Source organism: Salvelinus fontinalis, chromosome 14 (assembly GCF_029448725.1).
Source record: "Salvelinus fontinalis isolate EN_2023a chromosome 14, ASM2944872v1, whole genome shotgun sequence".
Lineage (NCBI taxonomy): Eukaryota > Metazoa > Chordata > Actinopteri > Salmoniformes > Salmonidae > Salvelinus > Salvelinus fontinalis.
Window position 1 is genome coordinate 47008376 of NC_074678.1, and position 22680 is coordinate 47031055.

The 22680-nt window shown below is 46.4% G+C and overlaps 1 protein-coding gene across 9 annotated transcripts in view; it reads left to right on the forward strand.

The window, feature by feature from the left end:
* patj (PATJ crumbs cell polarity complex component) overlaps window positions 1-22680 on the forward strand; it is a 174925-nt gene that overhangs the window by 71037 nt on the left and 81208 nt on the right. The gene's annotated exons all lie outside the window — the stretch shown is intronic.

Sequence of the window (22680 nt, forward strand, 5' to 3'; positions counted from 1 at the left end):
TAAACTATCCTTTTAAGTGAAAGTCAATCAACTGTCCCTATCTGGCTCTGAGCTCCACTCTATTGTCCTGGTCCCTTCAGACTTTAGACCCTCCATTAGTGGTGTTGACGGGAGTTCAGCTAGCCTGGATTCCCGCAAGGTAAACAATGGTGAAACGGAGCATTATAGTTGGATTCCAGGCTTTAAGCCCCCGGTGTAAAAACACTACACAAACCCAATCTATACTTACAGTGTGTTCCCTAGTCACCTCCTCCGCCAATTTCCCAACAACCAAGAAAGTCAGTGAAGCTGGAACTCTTAGGGAATGGAGGTGAGCTCATTGCTGTGTTTACGTTCCAACGCTTCCCCTTCCCTGAGCTATTGAAGTGGGTGACTAACGTCTGTCTGTCTTGTGGGCCCCGAAGGGTTGCACACACACGTTATAAAAGCTTTTCCTTCTGACAACTTGTGGGGCGAGATGAGGTAAAGGTTGGAGTCGTCTCCACCGCAATCAATGCTACATTCATTCAGTAGATGTCACAGTGATGGTCGAAATGGAAGGACTGGTACATTTTAAGACTTTCTTGAATTATATTTTTTTGCCAGACACACACACACACACACACACACACACACGTTTGTTCGCATGTAATGGGGGAATTTGCAGTCGCCTCTGCAACCATCATTTCTGCTTTAGTTCTGTAAATGTTAGCTCAAGCTTTTAAATGGCATTGTAAAGACGGGTACAGCGGTGGAGCGGAACGTGTGTGGGACTATGGACATTGGCAAACACTGATCCTAGATCAGGACCATGGGCGGTAAATGGAAGGGCTGCGCTGGGGGCGAACTGCCACGGCATACTGATTCCAGACCTGGGTTCAAATACTATTCGAAAACGTTGAAATACTTTGAGCATTCGCTCGAATCTGCCTTACTCCAAGGGTTTGCCGTTTTGTGACTATGCTGTTGGCCCGTTACGCCAGGTAAGGTCCATTGAGCACAGATAAAGCGTGACTATGCCGTTGACCTGTTAACCTCTACCGAGCACCTACCCCGGGTCCGGGAGCACCCCCCACCCCCCCCACACTGATTAGCATCGCTAGCATAGCGTCACAATTAAATAGTAGCATCTAAATATCATTAAATCACAAGTCCAAGACACCTACTGAAAGATACAGATCCTGTGAATAAAGCCATCATTTCAGATTTATAATGTTTTACAGGGAAGACACAATATGTAAATCTATTAGCTAAACACGTTAGCAAAAGACACAATTTTTTTACTCCCAACAGTTTTTTCCTGCGTCAGTAGCTATCACTAATTCGACTAAATAAAAATATATATAGCCACTAACCAAGAAACAACTTCATAAGATGACAGTCTGATAACATATTTATGGTATAGCATAGTTTTTTTTGAAAAATGTGCATTTTTCAGGTATAAATCACAGTTCTACATTGCAGCTGCAATCTGAAATAGTGCCGACGCAGCCAGAACAATTACAGAGACCAACGTCATATAACTAATTACTTGTCTTAAAACATTTCAGAAAAAATACACAGCGTACAGATATTGAAAGCCCAACATCTGGTGAATCCAAACAATATTTCTGATTTATTAAATGTTTTATAGCGAAAACAAAATGTAGCGCTAAATTAGCATAGCCACGCCAGCCAGAACCAGCTGGGCGCCCCCGACCAGTTCACATGCACGACAGATATATGAAATAACATCGTAAATTGGGTCTTACTATTGCTGATCTTTCATGTTGTTGAAGGTGTCCTTAGTCCTGATGAGTCGTTCAATCCATTCATAATGGCAACTTTCCCTCTTCATTTAGCATATGTACTGGTCGACTGGCCAAAGTAAAAAAAGTCACAGAACGGAACACGGCAAAACTCCCGAAAAAATTCAAATAATCTGATTAAACTATATTGAAAAAACATACATTAAGATGATATGGTCACATGTATCAAACAAACTTCGAGACGGAGATAGTTTTCATCCGTAACGGCAGCAAAACAGTAGACAATCGCACCTCCAAATAGCGCGATTCAGAGAACCGGAAGTTGTCGGTCACGCCAAAGAAATAGGTCTTATTTCACGTCAGTACAAGATAAACAAAAAATTTCTCCTCTGACGTCCTCTTGACACCCAGAGGAAGACGAATGAAGTGTGTTTCGGGTCATAGGTGGCGTGACCATATATAGGCAGAGCGTTGAAGCGAGCATACACATCTTGCATTCTTCTTCTTGGTCAGGGAAAGTGCTGTCAAATGACTTCTGTTTCACTCAGAGACAAAATTGAAACGGTTTTAGAAACTATAGATTGTTTTCTATCCAATGGTATTAATTATATGCATATAGTAAGAGCAATAATTGAATAAGAGGCAGTTTAATCTGTAGAGGAAATTATGCTAATGCGAAAACAGCACCCCCTGTATTCTCAAGAAGTTAAGCTAGGTAAGGTCCATTGAGCACAGATAAAGCGTGACTATGCCGTTGACCTGTTAAGCTAGGTAAGGTCCATTGAGCACAGATAAAGCCATTTTGAAATGATTTTGAATAGTGTTTGTGCCCAGGTGTCATGTGGAAATGAAGACTCACAGTAAATCCTCCACAAAGATGAGAGCTTGTTTGGCAACGTTTATACTACGGTACGTGGAGTGGCTCTGAATGAATGCTGTGACGTAATCCCAAGAAACGTGTCCGTATAGGCTACGAGGCAGCACTCAACATCTAGTGTAGTCAAATCTAGGCCTAGAGGTACTTAATAGCTTGGCCGGAGAGCGTTTTGGTGGCACAAAGTTTTGCTACGTTATGCCCGAATGAATATGACCCATGTCCATGTGTATTGAATATGACCCATGTGTGTTCATTAGAGCGCACAGTAGCAACACTTTTGCACATTGTTTTTCTTTCTTATTGGACATGGAAGTGTCCCAGGTCTCAATCCCTGAAAGAAGAGCTCATGTCAAAAGTAGTCCATTATGTAGGGAATAGGTTGCCATTTGGGACATTCATTTGTTTTTTATGTTGATGTAATAAAGATTTTATGAATTTGTCATGACTGGTCAGCTGTAATCATGCAATAATCACTAGAACACAAAATGTACATTAGCATAATGCCTGTTGTCCTATGCATGAATAATTTGTTTGGCCAGCTAGATAATTGCTATCAGGGACAGGCACTTCAAATAGGCATATACATCTTTTTAAAAGTCCTCCGTTATAGCTCCAAAATCGTTGTAAAATTTCATTGAATTCTACAAAATGGGCGAGACCCAAGAACCACACACAACATCCCCAGTCCATTCTCCCTTGTGACGTACGTCCCTGAGTTATAGGTTCTGGGATGCCAAAGTATTTTGGACTGAACTGGTGTGTGTGTGTGTGTGTGTGTGTGTGTGTGTGTGTGTGTGTGTGTGTGTGTGTGTGTGTGTGTGTGTGTGTGTGTGTGTGTGTGTGTGTGTGTGTGTGTGTGTGTGTGTGTGTGTGTGTGTGTGTGTGTGTACTCTGAATCAATGTGTGCAGCGTTACTGTAAATGAATGGCACCATCTGGACCACGGTTCTGGTTGGAAAGAACACTGCAGGGTAGACTATTCACCAGTGGCCAGGCAATGGAGGAGGGAGAGAGAAATGTGTGTTGCAGCCAGAGCTGGCATTTATCCCAGCCTGGCAACATGTCTTCTAGCTGGATGAATAATTGAGGAGGCAGCCAGCGCAGTTTGGGTCCTGGATGCTGATTGACTGAAACATATCAGACAATATACCATGGATATGATGCAAAAATATTTGTTTACTGTTCTATTAATGTTGGTAACCAGTTTATAATAGCAATAAGACACCTTAGGGGTTTGTGGTATATGGCCAATATATCCCCAGCTAAGGGCTGCGTCCAGGCACTCCGCGTTGCGTCGTACTAAAGAACAACCCTTAGCTATGGCCATATACCACACCCCCTCTGGCCTTATTGATTAAATATACCACACCCCCTCTGGCTTTATTGGTTAAATATACCACACCCCCTCGGGCCTTATTCATTAAATATACCACACCCCCTCGGGCCTTAATGATTAAATATACCATACCCCCTCTGGCCTTATTGATTAAATATACCACACCCCCTCGGGCCTTATTGATTAAATATACCATACCCCCTCTGGCCTTATTGATTAAATATACCATACCCCCTCTGGCCTTATTGATTAAATATACCACACCCCCTCTGGCCTTATTGATTAAATATACTATTTCTGTTTTATTTTTAATACATTTGCAAAAATGTCAACCTGATTCCGCCTTGTCGTTATGGGGTATGGTGTGGAGATTGATGAAGGGGGAAAAAACTATTTAATCCATTTTAGAAAAGGCTGTCATGTAAAAAGTCTGAACAGTTTCCAAATGCACTCTATGTAGAGCCAAGAAGACGCACACTTGTCGCGCAAACTGTTTATGTACACACACTCAAACTGATACACACATTGCTCAAATGCAAACTCTACGTACAGCATTCTATATGAGAAATTCAGAGCCACAGGGCTTTGCTCAGACATTGGAGAACTCAGTAGAGCGACAAGTATCTCACCTACAGTACTACTGTAATAAATAAGACCTCAGATCTTTTCTGTCCTGGTGTGTTTGGAGATTGTTTTATTTGATAAATGGCCTTGCCCCCAGTGGATCCACTGTCCTTGGAGAAGATAACAGTTGGGATCGCACTGTAGTGTGGAGTCGCTGTACTGTAGTCTTGCAAAACCAGAAAGCTTGTTTGAGTTAGTACGTAATTGAGTTTGTTTCATACTGTGAAATTGGTGTCGGATTGATTGTTGTGGGTGCCTGCTTGCTTGCGTGTGTGAGAGAGCGTGTGTGTGTCGGTGGTGTAAAAAGTACCCACTTGTCATACTTAAGTAAAAGTAAAGATGGCTTAATTGAACATTTCCCAAGTACAGGTTCACACTGCAAAATACTACTTGAGTAAAAGTATTTGGTTTTAAATATTCTTAAGTATCAAAAGTAAATGTAATTGCAAAAACATACTTTAGTATCAAAAGTATTAATAATTTTAAATTCCCTATATTACGAGAACCAGACGGCACCATTTAAAAAACATTTTTTTTTAGATTTGCGGATAGCCCGGGGCACACTCCAACACTCAGACATCCTTTACAAATGAAGCATTTGTGTTTAGTGAGTCTGCCAGAATAGTGGCAGTAGGGATAACCAGGGATGTTCTCTTGATACGTGTGTGAATTGGATCATTTTCTGTCCTGCTAAGCATTCAAAATGTAACTAGTACTTTTTGGGTGTCAGGGAAAATGTATGGAGTAAAAAGTACATAATTTTCTTTAGGAATGTAGTAAAGTAAAAGTTGTCAAAAATATAAATAGTTAACTACAGATACCCCCCCAAAATACTTCAGTACTTTTCACCACTGCTGTGTGTGTAGTTTAACATATTGCTGTAACATAATTGGTGTGTGTGTCACATGTAACTGGTCATGTTTGCAGTGGCTCATTGTAAACCAGCGAGACTTAAGGAAACGAACCATGTGTCCCCAATGTGCAAGAGGACAATGTGTGTTGGTATAGTACAGCCTCTGTTTTCTTGATTGATTCTGCTGTCATTGCATAGGAAAATCAATAAATGACACATGGCAGAGGCGTATAGATGTCGCTGCAAGGCAAAACACACACTGGTCTAGCACCCTGTCGCTGTGAGAGCAAAGAAGAAAGTTGACTAGATGCTGAGGGCTGTAGTGTGTGTTCTCATATTCTAACAGCAGTGTCCATCGAGAGAGGCTTGAGTGCTTATCCATGTACCTCCATTGTTTCTTATACGTCTGTGCACATTCCTGAGTTCAGTCATGTGCTGAGATGGCACAAGGGGGATTCCCAGGTAGATGTGTGTGTGAGACACTTGGTAGTTTAGGCTACCTTTTCAGAGGAAGTAGACTGTTAGTGATTCAGCAACACCACTCGAGGGGCTACCGTCCACACAATACACTACTGCACCACACTCGCTCTTGCCTACTAGCTAGTAGCTACATTTCCCTCACATGGATGCAAACAAGTCACCTTTCGGGGCGAAATTCGCCGTTCTGAATCCAAGTAGTTGACCTACGTGATTAGTGTAGATCCAATGAGAAAAGTTTGGGAGAGGGGTGTATCCAAGGCTCAGCCAATCGTTCACATAACAACAGAATGCAGCAAGCGACTGAAGAGAGACGAGACCACCGATTTGCTAGTTACAGCATCAGCGCGTGCTCTGGAAAGACAGCAGAGAGTGGAAAGGCAGTTTGCCAGTTACAGCAGCGCGTCCCCTGAACGATAACGAAGAGGTAGGTGAGAAGCCTGACCACGGAGACGGGGGTGAGGAGATAAAGCGTACTTCACCAGCTGTAACCGAAAAACAACTGGCATTTTGAATTTTTATTTATTTATTTATTTCACCTTTATTTAACCAGGTAGGCAAATTGAGAACACGTTCTCATTTACAATTGCGACCTGGCCAAGATAAAGCAAAGCAGTTCGACACATACAACAACACATAGTTACACATGGAATAAAACAAACATACAGTCAACAATACAGTGAAAAATAAGTCTATATACAATATGAGCAAGTGAGGTGAGATAAGGGAGGTGAAGGCAAACAAAATATATATATAAATAAATAAAAATATAAAAAGGCCATGGTGCTGAAGTAAATACAATATAGCAAGTAAAAAAAACACTGGAATGGTTGGTTTGCAGTGGAAGAAGGTGCAAAGTAGAGATAGAAATAATGGGGTGCAAAGGAACAAAATAAATAAATACAGTAGGTAAAGAGGTAGTTGTTTGGGCTAAATTATAGATGGGCTATGTACATGTGCAGTAATCTATGAGCTGCTCTGACAGCTGGTGCTTAAAGCTAGTGAGGGAGATAAGTGTTTCCATTTTCAGAGATTTTTGTAGTTCGTTCCAGTCATTGGCAGCAAAGAACTGGAAGGAGAGGCGGCCAAAGGAAGAATTGGTTTTGGGGGTGACCAGAGAGATATACCTGCTGGAGCGCGTGCTACGGGTGGGCGTTGCTATGGTGACCAGCGAGCTGAGATAAGGGGGGACTTTACCTAGCAGGGTCTTGTAGATGACCTGGAGCCAGTGGGTTTGGCGACGAGTGTGAAGCGAGGGCCAGCCAACGAGAGCGTACAGGTCGCAGTGGTGGGTAGTATATGGGGCTTTGGTGACAAAACGGATGGCACTGTGGTAGACTGCATCCAATTTATTGAGTAGGGTTTTGGAGGCTATTTTGTAAATGACATCACCGAAGTCGAGGATTGGTAGGATGGTCAGTTTTACAAGGGTATGTTTGGCAGCATGAGTAAAGGATGCTTTGTTGCGGAATAGGAAGCCGATTCTAGATTTAACTTTGGATTGGAGATGCTTGATGTGAGTCTGGAAGGAGAGTTTACAGTCTAACCAGACACCTAGGTATTTGTAGTTGTCCACATATTCTAAGTCAGAGCCGTCCAGAGTAGTGATGTTGGACAGGCGGGCAGGTGCAGGCAGCGATCGGTTGAAGAGCATGCATTTAGTTTTACTTGTATTTAAGAGCAATTGGAGGCCACGGAAGGAGAGTTGTATGGCATTGAAGCTCACCTGGAGGGTTGTTAACACAGTGTCAAAAGAAGGGCCAGAAGTATACAGAATAGTGTCGTCTGCGTAGAGGTGGATCAGAGACTCACCAGCAGCAAGAGCGACATCATTGATGTATACAGAGAAGAGAGTCGGTCCAAGAATTGAACCCTGTGGCACCCCCATAGAGACTGCCAGAGGTCCGGACAACAGACCCTCCGATTTGACACACTGAACTCGATCAGAGAAGTAGTTGGTGAACCAGGCGAGGCAATCATTAGAGAAACCAAGGCTGTCGAGTCTGCCGATGAGGATGTGGTGATTGACAGAGTCAAAAGCCTTGGCCAGGTCAATGAATATGGCTGCACAGTACTGTTTCGTATCGATAGCGGTTAAGATATCGTTTATGACCTTGAGCGTGGCTGAGGTGCACCCATGACCAGCTCTGAAACCAGATTGCATAGCGGAGAAGGTATGGTGGGATTGGAGATGGTCGGTAATCTGTTTGTTGACTTGGCTTTCGAAGACCTTAGAAAGGCAGGGTAGGATAGATATAGGTCTGTAGCTGTTTGGGTCAAGAGTGTCCCCCTCTTTGAAGAGGGGGATAACCGCAGCTGCTTTCCAATCTTTGGGAATCTCAGACGACACGAAAGAGAGGTTGAAAAGGCTGGTAATAGGGGTGGCAACAATTTCAGCAGATAGTTTTAGAAAGAAAGGGTCCAGATTATCTAGCCCGGCTGATTTGTAAGGGTCCAGATTTTGCAGCTCTTTCAGAACATCAGCTGACTGTATTTGGGAGAAAGAGAAATGGGGAAGGCGTGGGCGAGTAGCAGAGGGGAGGGCAGTGCTGTTGACCGGGGTAGGGGTAGCCAGGTGGAAAGCATGGCCAGCCGTAGAAAAATGCTTGTTGAAATTCTCAATTATAGTGGATTTGTCGGTGGTGACAGTGTTTCCTATCTTCAGTGCAGTTGGAAGCTGGGTGGAGGTGTTCTTATTCTCCATGGACTTTACAGTGTCCCAGAACTTTTTTGAGTTTGTGTTGCAGGAAGCAAATTTCTGCTTGAAAAAGCTAGCCTTGGCTTTTCTAACTGCCTGTGTATACTGGTTTCTAGCTTCCCTGAAAAGTTGCATATCACGGGGGCTGTTCGATGCTAATGCAGAACGCCATAGGATGTTTTTCTGTTGGTTAAGGGCAGTCAGGTCAGGAGAGAACCAAGGGCTATATCTGTTCCTGGTTCTAAATTTCTTGAATGGGGCATGCTTATTCAAGATGGTGAGGAAGGCATTTAAAAAAAATATCCAGGCATCCTCTACTGACGGGATGAGATCAATATCCTTCCAGGATACCTCGGCCAGGTCGATTAGAAAGGCCTGCTCGCTGAAGTGTTTCAGGGAGCGTTTGACAGTGATGAGTGGAGGTCGTTTGATCGCTGACCCATTACGGATACAGGCAATGAGGCAGTGATCGCTGAGATCTTGGTTGAAAACAGCAGAGGTGTATTTGGAGGGCAAGTTGGTTAGGATGATGTCTATGAGGGTACCCGTGTTTACGGAATTGGGGTGATACCTGGTAGGTTCATTGATAATTTGTGTGAGATTGAGGGCATCAAGCTTAGATTGTAGGATGGCTGGGGTGTTAAGCATGTTCCAATTTAGGTCGCCTAGCAGCACAAGCTCTGAAGATAGATGGGGGGCAATCAGTTCACATATGGTGTCCAGAGCACAGCTGGGGGCAGAGGGTGGTCTATAGCAGGCGGCAACAGTGAGAGACTTGTTTTTAGAGAGGTGGATTTTTAAAAGTAGAAGTTCAAATTGTTTCGGAACAGACCTGGATAGTAAAACAGAACTCTGCAGGCAATCCTTGCAGTAGATTGCAACACCGCCCCCTTTGGCCGTTCTATCTTGTCTGAAAATCTTGTAGTTAGGGATGAACATGTCAGAATTTTTGGTGGTCTTCCTAAGCCAGGATTCAGACACGGCTAAAACATCTGGGTTGGCAGAGTGTGCTAAAGCAGTGAACAAAACAAACTTAGGGGGTAGGCTTCTAATGTTAACATGCATGAAACCAAGGCTATTACGGTTACAGAAGTCATCAAAAGAGAGCGGCTGGGGAATAGGAGTGGAGCTAGGTACTGCAGGGCCTGGATTCACCTCTACATCACCAGAGGAACAGAGGAGGAGTAGGATAAGGGTACGGCTAAAAGCTATGAGAATTGGTCGTTTAGAACGTCTAGAACAGAGAGTAAAAGGAAGTTTCTGGGGGCGATAAAATAGCTTCAAGGAATAATGTACAGACAAAGGTATGGTAGGATGTGAATACAGTGGAGGTAAACCTAGGTAATGCGTGATGATGAGAGAGATTGTCTCTAGAAACATCATTGAAACCAGGTGATGTCATCGCATATGTGGGTGGTGGAACTGAGAGGTTGGATATATAGTGAGCAGGGCTAGAGGCTCTACAGTGAAATAAGCCAATAAACACTAACCAGAACAGCAATGGACAAGGCATATTTACATTAAGAAGAGGCATGCTTAATCGAGTGATCATAAGGGTCCAGTGAGTAGAGGTTGGTTGGGGTCACGGCGATCCAGACAGCTGGCCGGGTAGCTGGCTATCGGTAGCAAGATAACATAGGATGGAGGTCTGTTATTTTTTTTATTTTTATTATTATTATTTTTTTTTTGTCACCTCGTTCGTTTCCGTCGGTAGATTAGTGGGGTTCCGTGTGGTAGAGGGGATCGATCCAATTGGCAAAATAGATATAGTGACCCAAGGAAAAAAAAAGAAAAAAAATTGTCCTGTATACTTACTTAGATAGCAGCCGATAAGACAGCTAATAATTAGCAGATGGGTATTCAGAAACGTCGCAATGGAAAAGCCTGTTGAAACCACCTCGGACAATTACGTCGGCAGACCAGTCGTGATGGATCGGCGGGGCTCCGTGTCGGCAATAAAGGGTCCAGTCCAATTGGCAAAAGAGGTATTGTAGCCCAAGAATTCGCTGGTAGACCTCTTCGGCTAGCCGGCAGATGGGCCTAGCTCGAGGCTAGCTCAAGGCTAACTGGTGCTTGTTTCGGGACAGAGGTATTAGCCAGTAGTAGCCACTTGGTTGCAGCTAGCTAGCGACGATGATCCGGTGTAATTGTCCAGAGCTTGCGTCAGGAATCCGGTGATGTGGTAGAGAAAAAGCAGTCCTATATGCTCTGGGTTGATATCGCGTCTGCAGACTGGCAGGTATTGGCCCGAGCTGAAGCTGGCTGGTGTCCGAGTTAAGGGTGAAGACCGCAGCAGTGGCTAACTGACTACTAGCTAGTAGCTAGTTATCTGGCTAGCTTCTGATTGGGGTTACGGTTCTAAAGTATAAAAAAATAGCAGATCCGTACCACATTGGGTGAGGCGGGTTGCGGGAATGTATATTCAGTTCCTAGATGGAAAGTGAAATTAAAATATATACGAAATGTATACAAAAAATACGAGGACTATTTACGCGGGACAAGACGGGACAAGACAAACACACGTCCGACTGCTACGCCATCTTGGGGAAAAAATGAATATTTAAGTTGAGGGAGAAAGTGTGGTGGAACAAGTATTGTTAGCATTGTTAAGTATCTTGCTAGCTGGATCGAATTCTCCCTTAGCTAGCCAGAGAAATGTTGAGCAACATTAACCAACTTAACTGATCAAATAATTGAGGTTATGGTGTGAATTTGCTGGCTAATAAAGTCAGACCGCTAGCTAGCTAATGTTACATCATCAGATGAGCTAACGTTAGTAACCTAACCAATTCGCTATATTATTAACTGGTAATATTGCCGCTCCTCAAGTTATAACACGTTAGTTGCTTACTGGACCCAGCCAATCTGTGTGAAATGTTAACTAGCTAATGAAGTAACTACTATCTGTGAATTAACAGTAATGCTTTCCCTATACAGTATGTAGTTAATTTTCAAAATGAGAGAATTAGGTGACAATGAGGCGTTGCTTGTTAAACAAGTGTAGCTGGAGCTGGGCTTGGCTTAAGCTGGATGCCACTATAGAGGTGAAAGGAACACCACATAAGTTACTTTCCTTCTTTCAATACAGTGGATAAAAAGAGGTATGCCAGGAGTACTCTCTGCCTGAAAGAGATCAATTATGCCAACAAAGGGTCTCATGCTCTGCTGGCACATTGTAGAACAGAAGTCCACAGCAGGCAGAAAGTGTACAATGTAATAATGTGCAGTGTAGCCCAAAGATATTGCTTTTGTTGTGTTGAACTTGACACTAACACATGTGAGTGAGTGAGGGGGGGTTATTACATGTTTTACTCGGTGAATGTTATTTTTGCACACATGTAGCCTTGTGCACTTGATCGATGTCTACTATAGTGGCCACTATAATAGAGCAAAATAGAATGCCTGTTTGTTTCATTATATTTCTACTTCAAGATGTTTTTTCCCAAGTGCAATATTTCAGATGTGTGTGTGTGGTCACGGCTAACTGCAATATTAGTGTATTGTTTATTTTTCAAGACTTGAGTGTCAAAGGACATTATTTTGCTAGCTTTGAGTTAGGTTCACATGAACCACTTTTTATTTTACACACAGAAACTGATCGTGTAGATCATGTTCTTTGTTGTTTAATTAGTTAAAATCTGCATTTCCCCCTAGCAGGGATTTTGTTTTGCATGTTTCAGTGCGGGGGGAAAAAAAGGTCACCTTTTTGGTCCTTCAGCAGTTTGTGTCCCTGCTCTCAGCTCCGACAGTGACTCTAGTCATGTTTCTGCCCGTTGGCAGATGGCTGTGTGTGTCTTTCATCACAACACCCTACCTAGCATTAATGAACGCTTCCCCAAACATCATATTGAGTGTGAGACGACGGAACGTTAATACCACCACAGTGGTTTGTAATCACACAACTGTCTATGGGGCCTGAATTCTAGCATCCACGTCATTCTCCCATTGGCATCAATGCATGACTAAGTGAACATCTGACTTAAGTGGAAGTTAGGGTTCAGCCCTTGATGAATATAGCCTGGCCTATATGATAACAATTATACGTTATAATAAATGGATCCCACGTGTCATAGTATGATGGGTGATTGATAGTGACGTTAACTCCCTGTCCATATGTAATGTGAGCTGAGTGATTGCTAAGTGCTGCGGCGAGGAGCGACCGGTGGCGGAAGGAGGTATGGATTTCTTGTTGCTCTCTAATTACGCTGGCCACTCACTTTGTGTGTGCGTATGTGGTTCTCTGTACGTGTGTGTGTGTACGCCACTCAGTGTGTGAGTGTGAGGTCTCCAGTGTGTTGTGGTCCTGGACAGCGCGCGCGCGTGTGTGTGTTAAGGATTGAAGTGGGTCAAGAGCCAGCTATACCCCAATCATTGTCACAATGACTGGTACTAAGGCCCAGCCTGTCTGTCGAAGAGCCTGTCTTCCTGTCCGTTAGTCTGTCTGTGTCTGAGAGTGTCTGTGTTCCTAGTCCGTCTTTGTCTGTCTGAGAGCCTGTCTGTCTGCGTTGTCTCTCACTGCAGGGGAGGAGTACCTTAAATGACAATTTGCTGCAGTCACAGCCCGTCTGTCTCTCCGCTGCTGCAGTCACAGCCCTTCTCAGTCTCTCCGCTGCTGCAGTCACAGCCCTTCTCAGTCTCTCCGCTGCTGCAGTCACAGCCCTTCTCAGTCTCTCTGCTGCTGCAGTCACAGCCCTTCTCAGTCTCTCTGCTGCTGCAGTCACAGCCCTTCTCAGTCTCTCTGCTGCTGCAGTCACAGCCCTTCTCAGTCTCTCTGCTGCTGCAGTCACAGCCCTTCTCAGTCTCTCTGCTGCTGCAGTCACAGCCCTTCTCAGTCTCTCCGCTGCTGCAGACACAGCCCTTCTCAGTCTCTCTGCTGCTGCAGTCACAGCCCTTCTCAGTCTCTCTGCTGCTGCAGTCACAGCCCTTCTCAGTCTCTCTGCTGCTGCAGTCACAGCCCTTCTCAGTCTCTCTGCTGCTGCAGTCACAGCCCTTCTCAGTCTCTCTGCTGCTGCAGTCACAGCCCTTCTCAGTCTCTCTGCTGCTGCAGTCACAGCCCTTCTCAGTCTCTCTGCTGCTGCAGTCACAGCCCTTCTCAGTCTCTCTGCTGCTGCAGTCACAGCCCTTCTCAGTCTCTCTGCTGCTGCAGACACAGCCCTTCTCAGTCTCTCTGCTGCTGCAGTCACAGCCCTTCTCAGTCTCTCTGCTGCTGCAGTCACAGCCCTTCTCAGTCTCTCTGCTGCTGCAGTCACAGCCCGTCTGTCTCTCCGCTGCTGCAGTCACAGCCCTTCTCAGTCTCTCCGCTGCTGCAGTCACAGTCTCTCCGCTGCTGCAGTCAGTCTCTCCGCTGCTGCAGTCACAGTCTCTCCGCTGCTGCAGTCACAGTCTCTCCGCTGCTGCAGTCACAGTCTCTCCGCTGCTGCAGTCACAGTCTCTCCGCTGCTGCAGTCACAGTCTCTCCGCTGCTGCAGTCACAGTCTCTCCGCTGCTGCAGTCACAGTCTCTCCGCTGCTGCAGTCACAGTCTCTCCGCTGCTGCAGTCACAGTCTCTCCGCTGCTGCAGTCAGTCTCTCCGCTGCTGCAGTCAGTCTCTCCGCTGCTGCAGTCAGTCTCTCCGCTGCTGCAGTCACAGCCTCTCCGCTGCTGCAGTCACAGCCTCTCCGCTGCTGCAGTCACAGCCTCTCCGCTGCTGCAGTCACAGCCTCTCCGCTGCTGCAGTCACAGCCTCTCCGCTGCTGCAGTCACAGCCTCGCCGCTGCTGCAGTCACAGCCTCGCCGCTGCTGCAGTCACAGCCTCGCCGCTGCTGCAGTCACAGCCTCTCCGCTGCTGCAGTCACAGCCTCTCCGCTGCTGCAGTCACAGCCTCTCCGCTGCTGCAGTCACAGCCTCTCCGCTGCTGCAGTCACAGCCTCTCCGCTGCTGCAGTCACAGCCTCTCCGCTGCTGCAGTCACAGCCTCTCCGCTGCTGCAGTCACAGCCTCTCCGCTGCTGCAGTCACAGCCTCTCCGCTGCTGCAGTCACAGCCTCTCCGCTGCTGCAGTCACAGCCTCTCCGCTGCTGCAGTCACAGCCTCTCCGCTGCTGCAGTCACAGCCTCTCCGCTGCTGCAGTCACAGCCCGTCTCAGTCTCTCCGCTGCTGCAGTCACAGCCCGTCTCAGCCTCTCGGCTGCTGCAGTCACAGCCCGTCTCAGCCTCTCCGCTGCTGCAGTCACAGCCCGTCTCAGCCTCTCCGCTGCTGCAGTCTCAGCCTCTCCGCTGCTGCAGTCTCAGCCTCTCCGCTGCTGCAGTCTCAGCCTCTCCGCTGCTGCAGTCTCAGCCTCTCCGCTGCTGCAGTCTCAGCCTCTCCGCTCCTGCAGTCTCAGCCTCTCCGCTCCTGCAGTCTCAGCCTCTCCGCTCCTGCAGTCACAGCCTCTCCGCTGCTGCAGTCACAGCCTCTCCGCTGCTGCAGTCACAGCCTCTCCGCTGCTGCAGTCACAGCCTCTCCGCTGCTGCAGTCACAGCCTCTCCGCTGCTGCAGTCACAGCCCGTCTCAGCCTCTCCGCTGCTGCAGTCTCAGCCTCTCCGCTCCTGCAGTCTCAGCCTCTCCGCTGCTGCAGTCTCAGCCTCTCCGCTCCTGCAGTCTCAGCCTCTCCGCTGCTGCAGTCTCAGCCTCTCCGCTCCTGCAGTCACAGCCTCTCCGCTCCTGCAGTCACAGCCTCTCCGCTGCTGCAGTCACAGCCTCTCCGCTGCTGCAGTCACAGCCTCTCCGCTGCTGCAGTCACAGCCTCTCCGCTGCTGCAGTCCTGCTCTGTGGCTCACATAGTGCTTTTGGACTTGTTGGAATGCTAGGGTACTAGAGAACTCTAAACGATAGCAGTTCAGTTACTAGAGCCCTGGTGAGGGGGCTATAAGACAGAGCAGGAAAAGTATTGGCTTTAACATGATGGTAACACACTGTCTGAGTCCCAAATGGCACCACATTCATTTCATACTGTCGTTCGCCACTTTTCTATAAGGCTCCTATCAAAAGTAGTGAACTATATAGAGAATAGGCTGCCATTTGGGAACGGCCCACTGATTTTGTCGTTAATTCACATCCTGATACTTTACAATATCTGATGTTTCTTCTGGTGGGTGTGAAATGGTTGTTTCTACGTTGATTTTGGGGTGAACTGTCCCTTTAGCTGGTGTTTGGTGTGGGTACCTAGGGTGGTGACGGGAGCTCAGCTTTCTCTTGGTGTGGGTGTGGGGATGTGTGTGTGTGTGAAGGGTAGGTCAGCCAGTGTTTTGTCAAGCGCTGGGTAGGAAAATTGATGTGATGTCTGAAGAGCTGTTGCTGTTCTCAATGTTGCTTATAAGCTAGTCAATGTGCATAGCTTAAAAAAACACTTTTCGGCCTCCCGGGTGGCGTAGTGGTCTAGGGCACTGCATCGCAGCGCTAGCTGTGCCACCAGAGACTCCGGGTTCGCACCCAGGCTCTGTCGCAGCCGGCCACGACCGGGAGGTCCGTGGGGCGTCGCACAATTGGCCTAGCGTCCTCCGGGTTAGGGAGGGTTTGGCCGGTAGGGATATCCTTGTCTCATCGCGCACCAGCGACTCCTGTGGCGGGCCGGGCGCAGTGCGCGCTAACCAAGGTAGCCAGGTGCACAGTGTTTCCTCCGACACATTGGTGCGGCTGGCTTCCGGGTTGGAGGCGCGCTGTGTTAAGAAGCAGTGCGGCTTGGTTGGATTGTGTTTCGGAGTACGCATGGCCTTCGTCTCTCCCGAGCCCGTACCGGAGTTGTAGCGATGAGACAAGATGGTAATTACTAACAATTGGATACCACGAAATTGGGGAGAAAAGGGGGTTAAAAAAAAAAAAGAATACACTTTTCAGAGTCAATCTTTAGAATGTTTTTTTCCCTCCCTTTAGTTAGATAGAAGAGTTTCAAGAACCAGGATCTGAGCCATGCTTGCTAGGGCTGGGAATTGGCAGGGACCTCAACATTTGATATTATCACGATACTTAGGTGCCGATCCTATATGTATTGCGATTCTCACTTTTCTATATGCGTTTCGATTCGAGGCTTCGATTTTGTGATTTCATGGACCAAACATATTGTTCGTCATATGTCTGCTGCAGAGAGACGAGAGAGCATGAGAAAATGAGTTTTGATCAGAGAAAAAAGTGCTGAAAATCTGTTGGCTCACTATTTTAATAAGTTGGAGAACAAGCTATAGGAGTTTTGGCACAGGCACAGCCGACTAGCGCTAGCTAACGCTACCTACAGTAGTTATTTTCATGTTTATACATCGATACTCAAATCAATATAATATCGTCCATAAATAAAATTGCGATATTTAACTATCAATTTTTTTTTTCTCCCTCGTCACGAATGCTTGGAGGAATAATGGAAATTCTTTAAAAACTCCTAATTTGAATACCAAGGCATAAAGCCTTCGTCAGTGTGTTGGCCTTACCGAGACAGACCCGACGAGAGCAGGATTGCGGTTTGTCTCTTTGTTTGTCCTGAGCCGTGATGCATGTTTCTGACATATTTAGCCCGATGTCGTCTTCAGTCTCCTTTAGTTCTGCCTTAATTAACAACAAGTAAGCCTAACGAGCAAGCAAGCAGCCACAGAGAAATAGTCACTGTGGAGCAACGCGGCTCTCCCCCTTTCTCCCTCTCCTCCCTCTCAACCCTCCAGTCTTCTCTCTTTCTGGTACCCTTCGGTCTGTCACTTCTGGTCATCCTCCTCCCTTCCTCTCTTCTGTCTCTCTCTCCCTCTTTCTCTCGCTCTCCCTTGTTTTTCTCTATCCCCCTCTCCTCCTTACCCCCCTTCCATTACACATGCTACCTCTCCCCTGAGTCCGGTGGCGACAAGACAGTGGAGTCCCTCTCTCTCACCCCCCCCCCTGTTCCTCCTTCCTTCCTCTGCGTGTTGGTTTGTGTCTTGAGAGCCGTTTAATGGACTGTTCCGCAGCTGGGAGCTGAATATCAGCATCTATCTGGCTGGGGCCGATAGCCTGACAACCCCCGCGCCGCCTCTGTATATTTAAGACCCAAACTAATCGCCTCTGCATTTTACAGACCGCGTCGCATTTATAGAAGGCAAGAAGACCCTGTTTGCAGCTGTCGATCCCTGTTTGCAGCTCTCGATCCTAACACTGTCGGGCTGAGTGTATTAGTTTTCCCTCATAAAAGGCTTAACAAACAAGGGCTAAGCCCATATTAGACATAGCAATTTTGAAAACAGCAACATGCACTATTAACTTTAAATGAAACACTAGTGATTCTTTTTTTGTTGACACATTTTAAGAGCTGGAGGGCTAGTGACCTTTTAATCCCTCCTTTTTTTTAAAGACAAGCTATTAAGCGAAGATTTAGACCTGTTATTAGCCTTGCTAAGGAAGTTAGCGAGCAGCAAAGGAAAATGCTTTAATCTGTGTCTTTCTCTCTGTCTTTGCAGGGGGGCGTATTGGCTGACTGTTGTCTGTTGCCAGGCGGCTAAGGGTGGGGCCAGGGATGTAACCTAACCAATAGAACGACTGTACTAACATGAGAGAGTGGGGAAAATGGCTGCCTTGGCCTGTGTCTGTGCACTGTGTGTTATTTCCCCTTTTGGAGTCTGTGGCTGGTTGAATTTCTCCTCTAATAAAGTGTTTCTCAATACATTCCTGGGGCACCCCAAGGCTTTGTACTGTGTACACTTTATTTGAATCGAAGGCTTGGCGATGAGTTGAATAAGGTGTGATATTGCTGGGCTAGAACAAAAGGTGCATCACGTGGGAACTCCCGACTCCCGAGGGGGATGCAGGGCTAAGGCTTGAACTTTCTCTCTCCTTTCGGCTTGACTTTCGCCACAGTGACGTTACAATGCTTTCAGTAGTTTTCTGACTGGTTTTGGTGTTGTGACTATATGCTTCAAGGGGCTCACGAGACGTATGTGGCAGGGTCTACAGGAAATCACGGACTACAATAAGAAAACCATCCACGTCACGGACTCCGGCGTCACGCTTCCCGACAAACTAAACACCTTTTCCCGCTTTGATGATAATACAGTGCCACCGTCGCGGCCCGCTAACATGGACTGCGACCCCCTCCCCTCCTTCTCCGTGGCCGACGTGAGTAAAACATTTAAACGTGTTAACCCTCGCAAGGCTGCTGGACTAGACGGCATCCCTAACCGCGTCCACAGAGCATGCGCAGACCAGCTGGCTGGAGTGTTTACGGACATGTTCAATCGCTCCCTATCCCAGTCTGCTGTCCCCATATGCTTCAAGATGGCCACCATTGTTCCTGTACCCAAGAAGGCGAAGATAACTGAACTAAATGACTACCGCCCCGTAGCACTCACTTCTGTCATCATGAAGTGCTTTGAGAGGCTAGTCATGGATCATATCACCTCCACCTTACCGGCCACCCTAGACCCACTTCAGTTTGCATACCGCCCCAACAAGTCCACAGACGATGCAATTGCCATCACACTGCACACTGCCCTATCCCATCTGGACAAAAGGAATACCTATGTAAGAATGCTGTTCATTGACTACAGCTCAGCATTCAAAACCATAGTACCCTCCAAACTCATCATCAAGCTTGAGGCCCTGGGTCTCAACCCCACCCTGTGCAATTGGGTCCTCCCCCCCCCCCCCAGGTGTTGAAGGTAGGAAACAACACTTAGCTGACCCTCAACACTGGGGCCCCACAAGGGTGCATGCTCAGCACCCTCCTGTATTCCCTGGCCATGCACGCCTCCAACTCAATCATCAAGTTTGCAGACGACACAACAGTAGTGGGCTTGATTACCAACCATGACGAGGCAGCCAGCCTACAGGGAGGAGGTGAGGGCACTGGGAGTGTGGTGTCAGGAAAACAATCTCTCACTCAACGTCAACTAAACCCGCCTATCCACATTGAAGGGACAGCAGTGGAGAAGGTATAAAGTTTTAAGTTCCTCGGCGTACACATCACAGACCAACTGAAATGGTCCACCCACACAGACAGCATGGTGAAGGCGCAACAGCATCTCTTCAACCTCAGGAGGCTGAAGAAAATTGGCTTATCACACAAAACCCTGACAAACTTTACAGATGCACAATCGAGAGCATCCTGTCGGGCTGTATCACAGCCTGGTACGGCAACTGCACTGCCCTCAACCACAAGGCTCTCCAGAGGGTGGTGCGGTCTGCACAACGCATCACCGGGGGCAAACTACCTGCCCTCCATGACATCTACAGCATCAATTTATTAAATGGATCACTAGTCACTTTAAACAATGCCACTTTAAATAATGTCTCTTTAATAATGTTTACACATCTTACATTACTCATAGTATAAAATACAGTATATACATATGCTATCTATTGCACCTTGACAATGCCGCTCGGCCATCGCTCATCCATATATTTAAATGTTCTCAGTCACCCCTTTTAGATTTGTGTGTATTAGGTGGTTGTTGGGGAATCGTGATATTACTGCACTGTCTGAACTAGAAGCACAAGCATTTCGCTACACTCGCATTAACATCTGCTAACCATGTGTATGTGACCAATAAAATTTGATTTGGTTTTGATTTTATAGTTTTCTTTCTAAGTATCTGTCTAGCTGTATCAAACACAGGCTATATCTTCACAGTGGCTTACTTCCCTTCGAGTACCATCTAGTCTACTCTGTTTCCCCAGTGGCGAGATGTAGACATTGTCATGAATATTATCAACGTGCATACTTGTTGGCTTTATCTCATGCAGTGCTTTGTATTGGCTCTTGTCAAGGACTACTACCATCCTCAACTACAACATTTTCCGTCAAGATAGAATTGCCCAAGGGGGAGTAGTTACAATCTACTGCAGAGATAGCCTGCAAAGTTCTGTCATACTTTCCAGGTCTATGCCCAAACAGTTCAAGCTTCTAATTTTAAAAATGAATTTCTCCAGAAATAAGTCTCTCACTGTTGCCGCCTGTTATAGACACCCCTCAGCTCCCAGCTGTGCCCTGGACACCATATGTGAATTGATTGTCCCCCATCTATCTTCAGAGTTCGTTCTGTTAGGTGACCTAAACTGGGATATGCATAACACTCCGGGCAGTTCTACAATCTAAACTAGATGCCCTCAATCTCACACAAATTATCAAGGAACCCACCAGGTACAAATCTAAATCTGTAAACATGGGCACCCTCACAGATATTATCCTGACCAACTTGCCCTCCAAATACACCTCTGCTGTTTTCAATCAGGATCTCAGCGATCACTGCCTCATTGCCCGCTATTGTCAAACGCTGTGTCACAGGTGCACGGTCAAAGCTGGTCACAGGTGCACCTCAGCCACACTCAAGGTACTAAACGATATCATAACCACCATCGATAAAAGACAGTACTGTGCAGCCGTCTTCATTGACCTGGCCAAGGCTTTCGACTCTGTCAATCACCGTATACTTATCGGCAGACTCAACAGCCGTGGTTTCTCAAATGACTGCCTCGCCTCGTTCACCAACTACTTCTCAGATAGAGTTCAGTGTGTCAAATCGGAGGGCCTGTTGTCCGGACCTCTGGCAGTCTCTATGGGGGTACCACAGGGTTCAATTCTCGGGCCGACTCTTTTCTCTGAGTATCTCAACGATGTCGCTCTTGCTGCGGGGGATTCCTGGATCCACCTCTACGCAGACGACACCATTCTGTATACATGTGGCCCTTCTTTGGCCACTGTGTTAACAAACCTCCAAACGAGCTTCAATGCCATACAACACTCCTTCCGTGGCCTCCGACTGCTCTTAAACGCTAGTAAAACTAAATGCATGTTTTTCAACCGATCACTGCCCGCGCCCGCCTAGCTTCACTACTCTGGACGGTTCTGACTTAGAATATGTGGACAACTACAAATACCTAGGTGTCTGGCTAGACTGTAAACTTTCCTTCCAGACTCATATTAAACATCTCCAATCCAAAATTAAAACTAGAATCGGCTTCCTATTTCGCAACAAAGCATCCTTCACTCATGCTGCCAAACATACCCTCGTAAAACTGACTATCCTACCGATCCTCGACTTCGGCGATGTCATTTACAAAATAGCCTCCAACACTCTACTCAGCAAATTGGATGCAGTCTATCATCGTGCCATCTGTTTTATTACCAAAGCCCCATATACTACCCACCACTGCGACCTGTATGCTCTCGTCGGCGGGGCCTCGCTACATATTCGTTGCCAGACCCACTGGCTCTAGGTCATCTATAAGTCTTTGCTAGGTTAAGCTTCGCCTTATCTCAGCTCACTGGTCACCATAACAACACCCAGCCGTAGCACACGCTCCAGCAGGTATATCTCACTGGTCATCCCCAAAGCCAACACCTCCTTTGGCTGCCTTTCCTTCCAGTTCTCTGCTGCCTTTCCTTCCAGTTCCCTGCTGCCAAGGACTGTAACTAATTGCAAAAATGGCTGAAGTTGGAGACATATCTCCCTCACTAACTTTAAGCATCAGCTATCTGAGCAGCTTACCGATTGCTGCAGCTGTACACAGCCCATCTGTAAATAGCCCGTCCAACTACCTACCTCATCCCCATATTGTTTTTATTTACTTTTTTGCTCGTTTGCACACCAGTATTTCTACTTGCACAACATCATCTGCACATCTGCCTCCAGTGTTAATTTGCTAAATTGTAGTTACTTCGCTACCAGGAATTTCTGCTTTTAGCCTACAAAGGCTGTTGTAAGGATCTATTTTATTTAACCTTTATTTAACTAGGCAAGTCAGTTAACCCCATTCCGCTAGCGGAACCCCTCGCCGACAGCCAGTAAAATTGCAGGGCGCCAAATACAAATAAACAGAAATCTCATAAGTCAAATTTCTCAAATATACAAGTATTAGGCACCATTTTAAAGATAGAATTCTCGTTAATCCAGCCACAGTGTCTGATTACAAAAATGCTTTACAGCGAAAGCTCCACAAACGATTGTTAGGTCACCACCAAGTCACAGAAAAACCCAGCCATTTTTCCCGCCAAAGAGAGGACTCACAAAAAGCACAAATAGAGATGAAGTTCATCAAAGGTTAGTGATTTAATTTTATCAGATGACACTCATAGGACTTCATGTTACACAATACATGTATGTTTTGTTCGGTAAAGTTCATATT